Source organism: Capricornis sumatraensis, chromosome X (genome assembly GCF_032405125.1).
Source record: "Capricornis sumatraensis isolate serow.1 chromosome X, serow.2, whole genome shotgun sequence".
In the NCBI taxonomy this organism is placed as follows: Eukaryota; Metazoa; Chordata; class Mammalia; order Artiodactyla; family Bovidae; genus Capricornis; species Capricornis sumatraensis.
Genome location: NC_091092.1, coordinates 110,953,767 through 110,969,829, shown reverse-complemented (window position 1 = coordinate 110,969,829; position 16,063 = coordinate 110,953,767). Strand labels below are relative to the sequence as shown.

The 16,063-nt window shown below is 38.7% G+C and overlaps 1 protein-coding gene across 1 annotated transcript in view; it reads right to left on the bottom strand.

The window, feature by feature from the left end:
• DMD (dystrophin) overlaps positions 1 to 16,063 on the bottom strand; it is a 1,795,368-nt gene that overhangs the window by 1,716,768 nt on the left and 62,537 nt on the right. The gene's annotated exons all lie outside the window — the stretch shown is intronic.

Genomic DNA, 16,063 nt, shown 5'->3' with positions numbered 1-16,063 from the left:
GCTACCACCTGTTCCCTTTAGTAACAGAACTCTCCATTCTGAAGTTTTCCCTAGTCCTGGCTCACATCGTGCCACAGTTAAGACACTATCCAAGTATCTAAAATTCTTTGATTTTTTTTAAGAGAAAAGAATGATATGTTTATTAAATTACAAAAGAAGAATCAATGGAACAAAATAGAAAGCCCAGAGATAAATCCACACACATATGGACACCTTATCTTTGACAAAGGAGGCAAGAATATACAATGGAGTAAAGACAATCTCTTTAACAAGTGGTGCTGGGAAAACTGGTCAACCACTTGTAAAAGAATGAAACTAGATCACTTTCTAACACCGCACACAAAAATAAACTCAAAATGGATTAAAGATCTAAATGTAAGACCAGAAACTATAAAACTCGTAGAGGAGAATATAGGCAAAACACTCTCAGACATAAATCACAGCAGGATCCTCTATGATCCACCTCCCAGAATTCTGGAAATAAAAGCAAAAATAAACAAATGGGATCTAATTAAAATTAAAAGCTTCTGCACAACAAAGGAAACTATAAGCAAGGTGAAAAGACAGCCTTCGGAATGGGAGAAAATAATAGCAAATGAAGCAACTGACAAACAACTAATCTCAAAAATATACAAGCAACTTATGCAGCTCAATTCCAGAAAAATAAACGACCCAATCAAAAAATGGGCCAAAGAACTAAATAGACATTTCTCCAAAGAAGACATACGGATGGCTAACAAACACATGAAAAGATGCTCAACATCACTCATTATCAGAGAAATGCAAATCAAAACCACAATGAGGTACCACTTCACACCAGTCAGAATGGCTGCGATCCAAAAATCTGCAAGCAACAAATGCTGGAGAGGGTGTGGAGAAAAGGGAACCCTCCTACACTGTTGGTGGGAATGCAAACTAGTACAGCCACTATGGAGAACAGTGTGGAGATTCCTTAAAAAATTGCAAATAGAACTACCTTATGACCCAGCAATCCCACTGCTGGGTATACACACCGAGGAAACCAGAATTGAAAGAGACACATGTACCCCAATGTTCATCGCAGCACTGTTTATAATAGCCAGGACATGGAAACAACCTAGATGTCCATCAGCAGATGAATGGATAAGGAAGCTTTGGTACATATACACGATGGAGTATTACTCAGCCGTTAAAAAGAATTCATTTGAATCAGTTCTGATGAGATGGATGAAACTGGAGCCGATTATACAGAGTGAAGTAAGCCAGAAAGAAAAACACCAATACAGTATACTAACACATATATATGGAATTTAGAAAGATAGCAATGACAACCCTGTATGCAAGACAGGAAAAAAAGACACAGCTGTGTATAACGGACTTTTGGACTCAGAGAGAGAGGGAGAGGGCGGGATGATTTGGGAGAATGGCATTCTATCATGTATACTATCATGTAAGAATTGAATCGCCAGTCTATGTCTGACGCAGGATACAGCATGCTTGGGGCTGGTGCATGGGGATCACCCACAGAGATGTTATGGGGAGGGAGGTGGGAGGGGGTTTCATGTTTGGGAACACATGTAAGAATTAAAGATTTTAAAATTTAATAAAAAAAAAAAAGTGAAAAAAAAAAATAAAAATAAAAATCAAAAAAAAAAAAAAAAAAGAAGAATCAATATTTTATTAAAGATTCTTTGTGCCCATAAGAATGTGGACACTGATGTGGAAAACATAGGTCTGATAAGCCTAAAGATTCCCTGAAAACAAGGAGTCAGACAAGTAATCAGGTGCCACAGGCCAGATTATGGAGGAAATACACATATTATTGGTTAACATATCTCACAGATAAGGAGAAAAGCTGGGAAGCAGCAATGATTTGGAGGTAGTAATAATATAATTTTAACCACTGGGCAAGACCAGGGCCTGAAATACCAGAAAGAGATGTATAGACACCCAGGAGAGGAGTTGTCAGTACAGTCCCAAGGGTTTAGGAAAGGAATAAATGGGTAGAAGGATTCAGGAATTATACCCAAACACTAATAAAGTAGCAAATAAGGTGTTAGGCCACCAGCAAGAAAGACACTGAGCAATAGATGTAAGAGAAAGGCTGGGGAAAACAAAGCTTTGAGGAAAGTCTGGCTGTTGCCCACATGTGTTTTACTGAATACATAAAATCTATTTTGAGCTTTCATTCCTTTAACCTGTAAAGTTGACATATTTAATAATTATTTAATCCTCATTATTATCCTTTGATGTAGATATTATTATTATTATTATTATTATTATTATTATCATCCTCATTTTACAGATGAAGAACCTGAGGCTCAGAGAGGATAAATGGATTGACCAATGTCACACCACTAGTAAATGGCAAAATGGAGATTCATACCCAACCAGGGTGGCGTTGATGGTACTCTGACTGTCCTCCTTGCATTTTGGTGCATGCTAGTCCAACTTCCACCTTCCAGTTCCCGTATCTCTTGGCTCACTGCAGTCTGTTTTACCCAAGTGCACGGGATAGACAGATCAAAGATGCCAAGAACTGAGTGCACGCCCCCTCCCAGACTCTCAACCAAAGACCAGCAAGAACATGTATATAAATTCTCCAGCTTCCTCATTTCTTTGTAGGATAAACTCTGAGGTGTGTGTCTCACACCATTTTCCACTAGTCCCAAGTGGAACTGAGTTCCAACTGCCCACAGTAGTAACTCTTGAAATGGTCCCTTTACTGGCTTCCTTCTGGTCCTTGTCTCAGCTCCTCACTCCCCGATTCAAGTTTCCTAGGGTCATCTCTCAAAGAAGCCATGAGAGCTAGGTAATCTGAAAATCACAAAGAGGGCTAAATATAAACAACTATTATTTTATTATAATGATTAATATGTTCATTGGAAGGATTTATGCTGAAGCTGAAGCTCCAATACTTTGACCACCTGATGCAAAAGATGACTCATTAGAAGAGACCCTGATGCTCAGAAAGATTGAAGACAGGAGGAGAAGGAGACAACAGATGATGAGACGGTTGGATGGCCTCACCAACTCGATGGACATGGGTTTGAGCAAGCTCCAGGAGTTGGTGATGGACAGGGAAGCCTGGTGTCCATTGCTGCAGTCTATTGCAAAGAGTTGCAAAGAGTCGGCCACAACTGAATGACTGAACTGAACTGAATGATTGGTAACATTGATTTTTAAGCCAACACATGAAAGGAACCCTTATTATTATCCCTTCTGGTTAGGAGTCTCCTCATGAGGGTTGGAATGCTGTTGGCCCTGAACTCATGGTTGTGGGCTCCAATACTCCTGAATGCCAGAGGAGTGTCCATGAGGGGAAAGCAGAAACTTGTACAAAATTCTGTTGAATGTGTTCAGTGAGTGAAGAATGGGAGAAAGTCCTATTTTGACCTCAGCAATGAAGGGAGATGATACACTGAAAAACACTTCCTCTGTAAGAGTTTACATGCTCTCCCAAGATGAAGGCAGGGTCTTTGATAAGCTGTCACAGTACCTCGTGCATCTCTTTGGCAGTACCGATCACAACGGAATCAATTAGTTAGTGGTTAGGTGGTGAGTTTTTCCAGTCCAGGTTGTTCAGTGAGAATAAGCACTGAGTTTCTTCTACTGCTTCACACCATGCCTGGTAAGCAATAAAATGTGTGTCCAGCACTGTGCTAGACACAGGGCACAGAAAAATGACTAAGAGAGATGATTCGACCTATCCTCACAACCTGCAAACAAGATTTTAGGCACATATTTTCATCTTGAAACCCTCTCCCAAAGCTTGTAAATATGCTCAGAGCTATTCAGTTCCCCTCTACTTCCACCTACAACCCATTTCTCAATCTTTTTAGCAACCAACTTTGAGAAAAGGACAATTCAGTTCAGTTCAGTCGCTCAGTCATGTCCGACTATTTGTGACCCCATGAATTGCAGCACGCCAGGCCTCCCTGTCCATCATCAACTGCTGGAGTTCACTCAGACTCAAGTCCATCGAGTTGGTGATGCCATCCAGCCATCTCATCCTCTGTCGTCCCCTTCTCCTCCTGCCCCCAATCCCTCCCAGCATCAGAGTCTTTTCCAATGAGTCAACTCTTCGCATGAGGTGGCCAAAGTACTGGAGTTTCAGCTTTAGCATCATTCCTTCCAAAGAACACACAGGACTGATCTCCTTCAGAATGGACTGGTTGGATCTCCTTGCAGTCCAAGGGACTCTCAGAGTCTCCTCCAACACCACAGTTCAAAAGCATCAATTCTTCAGTGCTCAGCTTTCTTCACAGTTCAACTCTCACATCCATACATGACCACTGGAAAAACCACAGCCTTGACTAGACGGACCTTTGTTGGCAAAGTAATGTCTGCTTTTCAACATGCTGTCTAGGTTGGTCATAACTTTCCTTCCAAGGAGTAAGCGCCTTGTAATTTCATGGCTGCAATCACCATCTGCAGTGATTTTGGAGCCCGCAAAAATAAAGTCTGACACTGTTTCATACATGTTCACAATTTTTCACTGTTACACTAAAGTTACCCTTTGCCCTATCACCTAAACTTCCAACTTGCTAAATTCAATTCATGATTTTAATCTACATCTTACTCAACTTTTGGTGGTATTAAGTATTTAGGTAGTCCTCTCATGATCCACCTCCTGCCTCCCTGTCTCTTCCCTCTTGGTCTCTGTGGGGCTGTATAGTCTTCACCTTACCTTCTTCTCAAGTGACACATTCTCCAATGGGTTCAGCTACTATACATGCCAAACTTATCTACCTATATGTGTTCATCAGTCAAAAATCCCCCTTGTAAGCTTCAAGTGCATATCCACAATGGCATTTTATCATAGGCATATTAAGTGGGCCCTATCAAAAACTGAACCCACTCCCTCTATCTCCTCCCCAAACCTTGTCATTCCTAGTGGATTCCTTATTCTCTTGCTTGATGTATTAGCATAGAGATTCATCCTAGCAGACTTCACCTCCCTACACTGCCCTACCTCATCATTCATTAGGATCCATCTATCAATCTCCTCTCTCTAACCTGTTACTACCCTGGTTTCAAACAGTCTTATCTCTTATCTAGACTACTATTACCAGTCTCCAAATGGGTATTTTTCTTCCCAAGGTGTGTCAAAATTTAGGAGATACTGCCCATTCAAATGGCAACCCACTCCAGTGTTCTTGCCTGGAGAATCCCAGGGACGGGGGAGCCTGGTGGGCTGCCGTCTATGGGGTCGCACAGAGTCGGACAAGACTGAAGCGACTTAGCAGCAGCAGCAGCAGCCCATTCAAAGCAGTAGCTCAATTTCTCCAAGTGTGATTGTGGCTCAAGTTTTCCAGATTCCTGGGGACCCAATACTGGGCATGGCTGTTTCATACAGTGATGTACCTTGCATGCCCCCTGTACACATGTGAGTTTAAGATGTCTAGCATAAATTAATGGTCACTCTGGTTAACTTTATTTTATAACATATTAGAGGTGGCAATCTTAGTCATCTGTAGCCTAAAATGTATTTGTCAAGAAAGAAAAAGAAGAAATGTCATTCAGCCCATGAATGAGTAACCTTACAATGCTTTTGTTAACTTCAAACATCCACCCTCATGTAAACTCTATAAAACCATTGTCATTATGATCAACCAACATTTTAAGTTAAAACATATATATCCAACTTTCTGATCTTGTTCTGCAGCAACACAGCACTCACAGAACTACGGAAATCCCTATAGCCACCTGAGCTTCCATCTTTCTGTTGACTTTTGAAATGCCTTAAAGTACAAAGAAATGTTTTCGGGCAAAGGTAAAAATAATTGTCGGGATGATGGTTCTATAGATACGGAGTGTTCAATGACAGTGCAGTTCCTATGGTGAGACACTGTAATAATGAGTTCAAAGTGTTTACAACTTCAATACTGCTTGTCAAAGTCTCCCTTTAATGAAGTGAATTCTTGGCTACCAGCCACAAATGTGCTTTCAGAAATAAAAAGCATGTGAATATACTTGTGTCTCTATTATTGGCCCAGGTGAAACAGTTGCTTTTATAGTCTCAGCTTAAAAAAAAAAAAAAAAAAAAAAAAGAGGTGTTCTCAAGATAATTAAAATTTCAAAAAATGTGATCATAGTTATAAATCATATACTTATAAAACAATTAGTCTCACTGTTATCACGATTTGCATAAGCAAAATAGTCATGTAGTCTATGTAATATAGTCTCCAATTTTCAAGATTGTTTTCTGTCTAATAGGCTGTGTAATTCTGCAGCCTATTAATTTTGCTAATAAAAATATTTTTCCTTCAGGAGAAAGAGATAGCACAGAGGTAGCATTAAAGTGGAAAAATAAGAGACATAACCAGCAGATTACACAAACATGAATTCATAAAATTTTTAAATTTTCTGTTAATAGGCTATATAATACTACAGCCTATTAATTTTATTAATAATATTTTTCCCTCAGGAGAAAGAGACATCACAGCACTTTCACTAAAGAGTAAAAATAAGAGACATGACCAGTAGACCCTAATAACATGAATTTATAGAATTTTTAAATTACTACTTAAAAATATTTTGCAAGTTAACTATAATTTTCACCAAATCTGCAAATTTTATTCTATCAAACTATAAGGATTAATTTCCATTTTTAGATTTAAAAGCATTTCTGTCCTGGCATATTGAAAGTGGGGTAAAAATTCTTTGGCATACTGACATGCTTAGACACAGCTGCCAATATCTCCAAAGGATGGCATTTCCAACCTAGGTTTCATTACTCAAAGGTATTCTATTTGTAAACAAGATTCCATATAAGAATCATGAATGGTCTTCAGAGGATACATGACCACTGGAAAATGTATGCAAACTATGCTGGTGTTCTCTTTATTTTTGTCAAGAAGATCAACAACATCCTGCAGAATCTCAAACAGATCCTTGGTTCAAAACTGAGTTAAGAAGCAGTAATCTAGCACAGGCTATATTTCTCAAAGTGTGGGTCCAGTCCAGCATCAAGAATTTTCTGCAAATTTTGATTCAGAAGGTTTGGGAAATTATAGATATTCAGAAACTTCCCGGAGACTCTGATGATTCTCTAGATGCTCTGATGCTCTAGAGCAGGGGTCCCCAGTCTTTGGAATCTCATGCCTGATGATCTGAGGTGGAACTGATGTAATCATAATAGAAATAAAGAGCACAATAAATGCAATTCACTTGAATCATCCTGAAACCATCCCCCACCACCCATGGCCCCTCCTCAAAAAAAAAAAAAAAAACAGTCCCTGGTGTCAAAAGGTTGGGGACCACTGCTCTAGCACAAACTGTGGTTGAAAAATACCTTATCTGCAGCCTTATCTGCAAACCTGTTGAAAAGGCAGAATCATGAGCCCGCCCCCAAACCTACCAAATCAGAATCTCTGAGGGTGAAGCACAGGAATCTGTGTTTTAACAACCTCTCCAAATGATTCCAATGCAGGCTAAAGTATGAGAACAGAGCATTGGCACAGTGCGGTGGGGGGAGGGGGGATAAACAGAATAGGTGACACAAAAGCACACAGTCCTTCCTATCCTTAAGTTCTCAATAGCTTTTAATAATAGTGAAAGCTACTATTTACTGAGAAATTATTATATGCCAACATGACAGTAAACATAGCACTTTTTATTAAAAAAAATCTGAGGATGGTGTTATTAACCCTGTTACACAGATAAGCACACCGAGGACCAAAGAGTGAACTGATTTACATAAAGAGCAGAACCAGACAGGAATTAAATCTAGGTTTAATGGCTGTGATTTTAACAATATATCTATACAACTTCAGAAAGTGCATGCCAAAAGAGTCTTGGGGCTAGGGAAAGCCATGCCTTATATCTATTATTGAAAGGAAATTAAGATTGTTAAGTCAAACCTTCCCTGGCGGCTCAGATGGTAAAGAATCTGCCTACAATGAAGGAGACCCAGATTTGATTTCCGGGTCAGGAAGATCCCCTGGAGAAGGGAATGGCAACCTACTCCAGAATTCTTGCCTGGAGAATCCCATGGACAGAAGAGCCTGATGGGCTATAGTCCATGGGATCACAACGAGTCAGGCATGACTGAGTGGTTAACACTTCAAGTCAAACCATGAAAGGCAATATTAACTAAATCAACGGGCATGTTACCCATTCATGGTTAAAAACAGACTATCAGTGGGTTTAGATTGAAAGTGTAAAGGTCCGTATAGTCAAAGGTCTTTCCAGTGGTCATGTATGGATGTGAAAGTTGGACTATAAAGAAAGCTGAGCACTGAAGAATTGATGTTTTTGAACTGTGGTGCTGGAGAAGACTCTTATGAGTCCTTTGGACTGCAAGGAGATCAAACCAGTCAATCATAAAGAAAATCAGTCCTGAATATTCATTGGAAGGACTGATGCTGAAACTCCAATACTGTGGCCACCTGATGTGAAGAGCTAACTCATTGGAAGAGACCCTGATGCTGGGAAAGACTTATGGCAGGAGGAGAAGGGATGAGATGGTTGGATGGCATCACCAACTCAATGGACATGAGTTTGAGCAAACTCCAGGAGATGATGAAGGACAGGGAAGCCTGGTGTCCATGGGGTCACAAAGAGTGGGATACAACTGACCAACTGAAGAACAAATTCGGAAACCAAATTTTTATTCAGAAATTTTCCTTTAAAGTAACGGTACTATTAAATGTGAACACATCTCACATTCTATGATGTGGGAAGACTATTAAGCCAGACATTGCAGAAAACACGCCACCAGTCACATCGCCATCAGATCTGTTCACAGTGATCTGTTTAGCTACTCTGCCTGAAGCACACCACACAGGCCCAAGCACTTTTCTTTTCCTCTATGGGTGTCAACTAGACTGTCTGATGTAATGACATGATTGGCAGAAAATGTTTTCCCTTTTGGGGACTATATGGCAAATATTCCACTAGGTCCTAACTGCCTCTAAGACCTAAACATAAGAGGCCAATGTAGGGAAGGGATATGCCTGGTATTTCATGTACTATGGGCATGACTTATTTTCCAAATTAACTAGGCTGAATAGAAAATGTAAAACAAAGTCTAAGGTGTGACTGAATCATCATCATATCCATCCTTCGAGAACTGTGACTCAGCAGGTGAGATAAGAGAAAACAAACGTCCAGCATCTTGACTGTCACTGACACTTGTGAAATTATCATTTGACAAACCATGATGAAACAATTTGGCAGGAATCCAATACAACTAATGAGTCATTTAATTAAATAAAATTCTGTCTCCCCAACTAAATAGTATGCAATGATGAGAGCTCCATTCCAATACTTATCTAGAAAATAGATGTCTAGATTTCTTTCCTTTATGACTTTTTAACAGCCAACCTGGGTATAATAATATTATCTAGAATTTATATGGTCAACACTCAGCTGCTCACAGGGTTATTAAACAGTTTGTAAATTATCCTGTTTTTTCCCCTGCTTTCTGCCTGCCAAGAATACATTCCTTATTAGCATTTTCCTAAGAAAATGGAAAGAGAATAAAAGGAAATGGAATGTAAATAGCCAATATTTCAAGTTCATAACACCTTTAAGACAGTATTTGAAGATCTTGGCTAAACTGAAGCCTTCGAGTTTCCAGTTGATTTAATCTATCCAAGGCTGTGATAACTGAAAGAAAGTGAAATCGCTCAGTTGTGTCCAACTCTTTGCAACCCCATGGACTGTAGCCTACCAGGTTCCTCTGTCCATGGGATTTTCCAGGCAAAAATACTGGAGTGGGTTGCCATTTCCTTCTCCAGGGGGATCTTCCTGACCCAGGGATTGAACCCGGGTCTCCCCCATTGTAGGCAGATGCTTTACCGTCTGAGCCACCAGGGAAGTGATAACTGAGGTAGACACTAAAGCAAAAATAACTAAAAATTCATTTTATATGTTAAAAACACATAAAATAGCAACTGATAATCAGCCAAAGACCCTATTATTGACTAAGTAATCAGAATGTGTGAATATTCATGGATAATGATAAAAACAAATTTGCAACGTTAACTTAAAAATTTGTGTCCAGTATTACACATACCCAAAAGATCTGACATTAAGAGTTAGGTATTATAACTATTAGTTGTATCAACAAATCATAGTCTGCTTATATTAAAACCTAAGTATTTATACACAGTTCATTGATTTTTTTTTAATATGACTGTTGGCCCTTTCCATGAGATTAAAGACAGAATCTCTGCCTTATTTTTCAATTTTGCTCCATGAACCCAATAGAGTTCTACATGCAGAGGACACACAAATAAATGTTTATTGCTCTAGCTGTGATTTACAACATTAAAAATAGCTATGGATTTTTCTCCCCACCATAAGAAAGCCATGCATATTGCTACTTCATGGACCATATGAAAAGTAACGTGTCACAAGAAGATGCTATCAATCCATCATTTCAACCTCTATCTAACCTTGAGAAAGATAGTTTCTTCTGATTAAAATAGAAATTTCATTAAATATAAGAATTAAAATATGATTCTCACTAAAATGAGCAAAGGGCTGCCTCCCTAGTGGGTCAGTGGTCAAGAATCTTCCTGCAATGCAGGAGACACAGGAAACACAGGTTCCATCTCTGGGCTGGGAAGATCCCCTGGAGGAAGAAATGGCAACCCACTCCAGGATTTTTGCCAGAAAGTCCCATGGACAGGGGAGCCTGGTGGGCTACAGTCTAAAGGGTCACAGAGTTGGACATACCTAAGCAACTTAGCACCCAAAATGAGCAAAGCTTCCCATATTTAAGTATGAAGTTAAGTAAAATTTGTATTTTGGAAAGAAGAAAAACCTGCTTGTTTTAGAAATAAATCAAGAAATGTATGCAGTACATACCTGGCATGGCCTTTAGCAATGTGATATTTTATATACTAATTTATAACGCCATACTATAAATCAGATACCTTCATCATTTTTCTTCCATGTATCAGGTTTTGGAAACAGAGAAGGCTATGGGTATGTTCATATGAAAGTGAGAAGGGAGGAAATAAGGAACAGGAGATGGTTATGAACACAGCATTTAGAAGAGTATGTGGAAAACTAAGTACTGTTAATGTACAGAGGTATTCTTGATTAAACAAGGCTAATTCCAAGAGCTCACCAATTTTCACTAGTACACTTTGCCACGTTAAATATATGTCAAACCATTTAATAATAATACCAGGGCTTCCCTAGTAGCTCAGCTGGTAAAGAATCTGGCTGCAATGCAGGAGAACCTGGTTTGAATTCCGGGCTGGAAAGATCTGCTGGAGAAGGGATAGGTTACCCACTTCAGTATTCTTGGGCTTCCCTGGTAGCTCAGCAGGTAAAGAATCCTCCTGCAATGCGGGAGACCCCAGATTGATCCGTGAGTTGGGAAGATCCCCTGGAGAAGGGAACAGCTACCCACTCCAGTATTCTGGCCTAGAGAATTCCATGGACTGTATGTACATAGCTCATGGGGTCACAGAGTCAGACATGAACTGAGCAATTTCACTTAATAATTAGAATGTAAATAAATGCTTTCATCTTTTAAAAAAACACTTAAAATATATAATAGAACATTCTCTACTATTTTACCTACTAAATCACATCTTAGTTTTCCTTATTGTTTAAGTGGACCAAAGCTAAGTGTGCCTTGCTCTGGACCCCATGGACCTCAGCACCCCAATCCCATGCCATTGCTTCTTTAGCAGTTGGCATTCCAATCACCCAAGCCTACACTTATTTTTCTAACATCCCAGGATCAAGGTCTTCAAACTCAAGCTTCTCTCTGCCTGGAACACCTTTCCATCCCTACCTGTATTTCTCTCCTGCATGGAGCCACTCTGTGCCTCTACACAATAAGCTACTTCCAACTCATCCTTCAGATCTCCGTTTAAATATCACTTCCTCAGAGAAGACTTTCTTGACATCTCATTCCCCCCAGTAGAATCATGCTCCCTATTTTCTACTTTTATCGTACCTTGAATTTGCATTTGCATTATGCCTCAAATTAAAATTAAACTATTAATTATGCAGCCCTAATTTTGCTGGTACTCCTCAAAGGAAAGCAAACAGTAGGACTTAAACCTTGTCTGATTTCTTCATTAAATTCACCAAGGCCCAACAGAAAAACTCTGCTGGTAGTAGGAACTCAATAAAAAATTGTAAAACTTGTACTTCTTCCAGATCTTTTTGCATTTTGCATTGATCCTACCTTAGAAATGTGGGTTTTATACTGATGCAGTTCTCCTAAAGAAAAGTTTGCCACACACTCTGCCCCTGCCATATCTTCATCCCAAGGCTGGCACAAAACATACTCCAATGATGCCTTCAATGAAACATTCAGACTCTTCACTCAGCTGTGAATGTTCTACAGTCCATCCATGCCTTTCTTAAAATGTGAGGCAAGGAGCTAAACATAAGACACCTGATTATTTCTAGACAGTGTGAAGGAGAAGGACAGGGTTACTTCCTTTGGTTTAGATACAGTAGTATACTGCATATGTTATGACATACTCCACCACACTGTACTACACTGTGCATCATTTCCATTGATTTGGCATTTTTAGACTATTTGTCACATATGTTAATTTCCCCTTTCTGTTTTTGACTCTGCATATGTTCTTATGTTCTGGAGGGAAGGAACCAAGGCTTACTTATCTTTATGTCACCTAGAATGTAGAGCATACAGATGATATTAAATAATAAGCCATGAAAAAGAGACATATATAAAAGAGGTGATCAACAAGGACCTACTTTATAGCACAGAAAACTCTACTCAATATTTTGTAGTAACCTATACTGGAGAAGAATATGAAAAAGAATGGCTACATGCATATGTCTAACTGAATCACTCTGCTGTGCCCCCTGAAACTAACAACACTGTAAATCAACTATACTGCAATATAAATTAAAATTATGTTTAAAAATTAAAAGAAGATAGTTGGGAAAAATAAAGACATCAATTAAGAGAGTACAAGCCCTGTTAAATTCTGTTTTGTGGGTTTTGACCCAGTGACTTATTCTATCTGGAAAATTTTTCATCTTGATTTTATTCTCCCTCTAGATATGTGCCACACAGAATTGAAAATCAGTCCTCTACTGATATTATTCAAGTTATCAATCAATTATTCAGCAAAATGAAGACTGTGATAGCTTGCTAATGAGAATAAAAATAGTTAAGAGTTGCAGAGCACTTGGTATCTACTGGATAGGTACTCTCCTGAATGATTTTATATCTATGAAATCAGTTAATCCTCAAACTAGTCTTCTCAGATAGATACTGTAATCATCACCATTTCACAGGTGAGGAAACTGAAGCATAAGGTTACACAGCTTCTTAGTGGTACCACTAGGATTAAAACCTAGGCAGCTTGTCTCAAGACCCCTTATTACTAAAGAGCTATTCTATCTACAGAGCTCACTGTCACAGCAAGTCAGTATGGTATCACTTCTCCAGTCGACTGTGTTATAAAGATGATATAACATCATCCGAACTCATGATACTCCAGAGCCTGGCTCACTGTTTTACACAAACAGAAATAAAGCCTTTCCCAAAGAAGTAGGTCCCACAGTAAAAGACGGCTGTCTTGAATTTTATGAAATCCTCACAACCAGTCACAAATATGCCTTACTGTTGAGCAAGCCGCTAATTTAGGTCAACGATTCAATAAAGAGCTTACTGCAGATCCAAACACACAGAAAATTTCAAGGCGGATCTATACGGTAGGTCAATGAGTATCTAATTTACACTTGGTATTGTGTGTACTGTTACTTTAAGTTACAGGAACTACACATTTGATTTAAAATACAAACAACCAATTTTAAGACTGCTGAGTAGCCATGAAATCATTGTGCAGATGGTTCCCACCACCATTGTGACTTCTGTGCATCCTTCACCATAAATATTTTCCCAGAAGTAACCTGATATTTTTGTTCCTTCCAGCCTCTGTACACTACGTCTTCTCTGCCTGAGACATCCTTTTTGTCTGCTCCTTTGAATATCAGCTAAGCTACCACTACTCTTGTAAAACTTCTCTGACAGTATCAATCTCGGTTCAATGCATGATCTGCCAGCAAAGCACTCTTGATCTTTCATAGCATATATGTTTTACCCTACTCACTGCACTGATGATTCATTGTCTATATATCTATTCTTTTCTCCCATGAGGATAAAAAGTGTCTTTTTTCTTTGTATACTAGTTTGAACAGCTTGATAATAAAAGCTCAATTATTATGTAGCATTTGTGAATGAATATTTATCTGTAAGTAAACTAATGTCAATTCCCAAGCATTTCATTGTACAGAATATGCATTCACATAGTATTCTACCAATGGCCAATGCTACTGGCATCTATGTGGAACCAAGGACATTTTAGGGTATAGGTCTCCATCTATTTCCTGCAGAAATGTTGCCCAGATTAATCCCCAAGTTTAAATTTAAAACCTGTCTACGTGGTATGACAAAATACTAGGATGTATATAGAAAAAGAACAATATTATACAGTTCATATTAATTTAAAAATCATATGGCCAATATAATTTCTCTTAAAGCTGAGAAATCTAGAGTGCAGGGAAGTTTAGCAAATTGTATGGTATACAACCAATCGGTGATTTAAAAAAAAAAAAAAACTAAGACTAGATCATGGAATTTTTTCTTCTCCAATGACAATGTCCTCTCAGTAGTATACATGAATACAACATAGGTATCTCAGGAAATGCAAGGTCATGTTATTTCTGACATTGGCAATCAATCTAATTCCTTCATTATTTTGATATAAGCAACTGAAGGTGTGATTATTCTTTTATTCTACATTATTGCTGGGAGAAATATCAATAACCTCAGATATGCAGATTACAGCATCCTTATGGCAGAAAGTGAAGAAGAACTAAAGAGCCTTTTGATGAAAGTGAAAGAGGAGAATGAAAAAGTTGGCTTAAAACTCAGCATTCTAAGATCATGGCATCCAGTCCCATCACTTCATGGCAAACAGGTGGGGAAACAATGGAAACAGTGACAGACTTTGTTTTCTTGGGCTTCAAAATCACTACAGATGGTGACTGCAGCCATGAAATTAAGATGCTTGCTCCTTGGAAGAAAAGGTATGACCAACCTAGATAGCATATTCAAAAGCAGAGACATTACTTTGCCAACAAAGGTCCATCTAGTCAAAGCTATGGTTTTTCCTGTGGTCATGTATAGATGTGAGAGTTGGACTATAAAGAAAGCTGAGTGCTGAGAATTGATGCTTTTGAACTATGGAGTTGGAGAAGACTCTTGAGAGTCCCTTGGACTGCAAGGAGATCCAACCAGTCAATTCTAAAGATAATTAGTCCTGACTGTTCTTTGGAAGGACTGATGCTGAAGCTGAAACTCCATTATTGTGGCTGCCTGATGCAAAGAACTGACTCACTGAAAAAGACCGTGATGCTGGGAAAGATTGAAGGTGGGAGGAGAAGGAGATGACAGAGGATGAGATGGTTGGATGGCATCACCAACTTGATGGACATAAGTATGAGTAAGCTCCAGGAGTTGGCGATGGGCAGGGAAGCCTGGAGTGCTGCAGTCCACGGGGTCACAAAAAGTCAGACACAACTGACCTGAACTGAACTGAACTATATAAGAACTTTTCAGTCCTTTACAGAGATTTGTCTTTCTTGTGGTTAATAATTTCCACTCAAAAGAAAGTCTAGGTAGTACTGACTATGAGATTCTGACTTAGAGTGAAAAGAGTCCAGGCACTGTAGGTTCAAGTAGACAGGACAGCTTTGATAGGATGAAGGGATCTGGGTAGGAAAAATTTGTCTTTATTAAGTAACCAATAGGTATAGTAAACCAAGGGCTGAATTTGAGAGCAATTCTCTCTTCTAAAAATTTTGTCTTTATACAATGATTATCACAGAAGATGAAACAATTTTTAAATGCAACATGAGTAAAACTATATTTTAAAGGAGGATTCAGAAGTGAGCACATATTGCTTTAAAATAAATGCCTTCATTAATTCACATAACTGGATTCTAAATCTTTTCAGTTCAGAATCTTTGAAATGGCTTAATTCTAATAAATGGAAGCACCCAGAGGGCAGATAATATGCTTACTTAAATTGAACCCCATAGCAACTAAACATAGTTAATA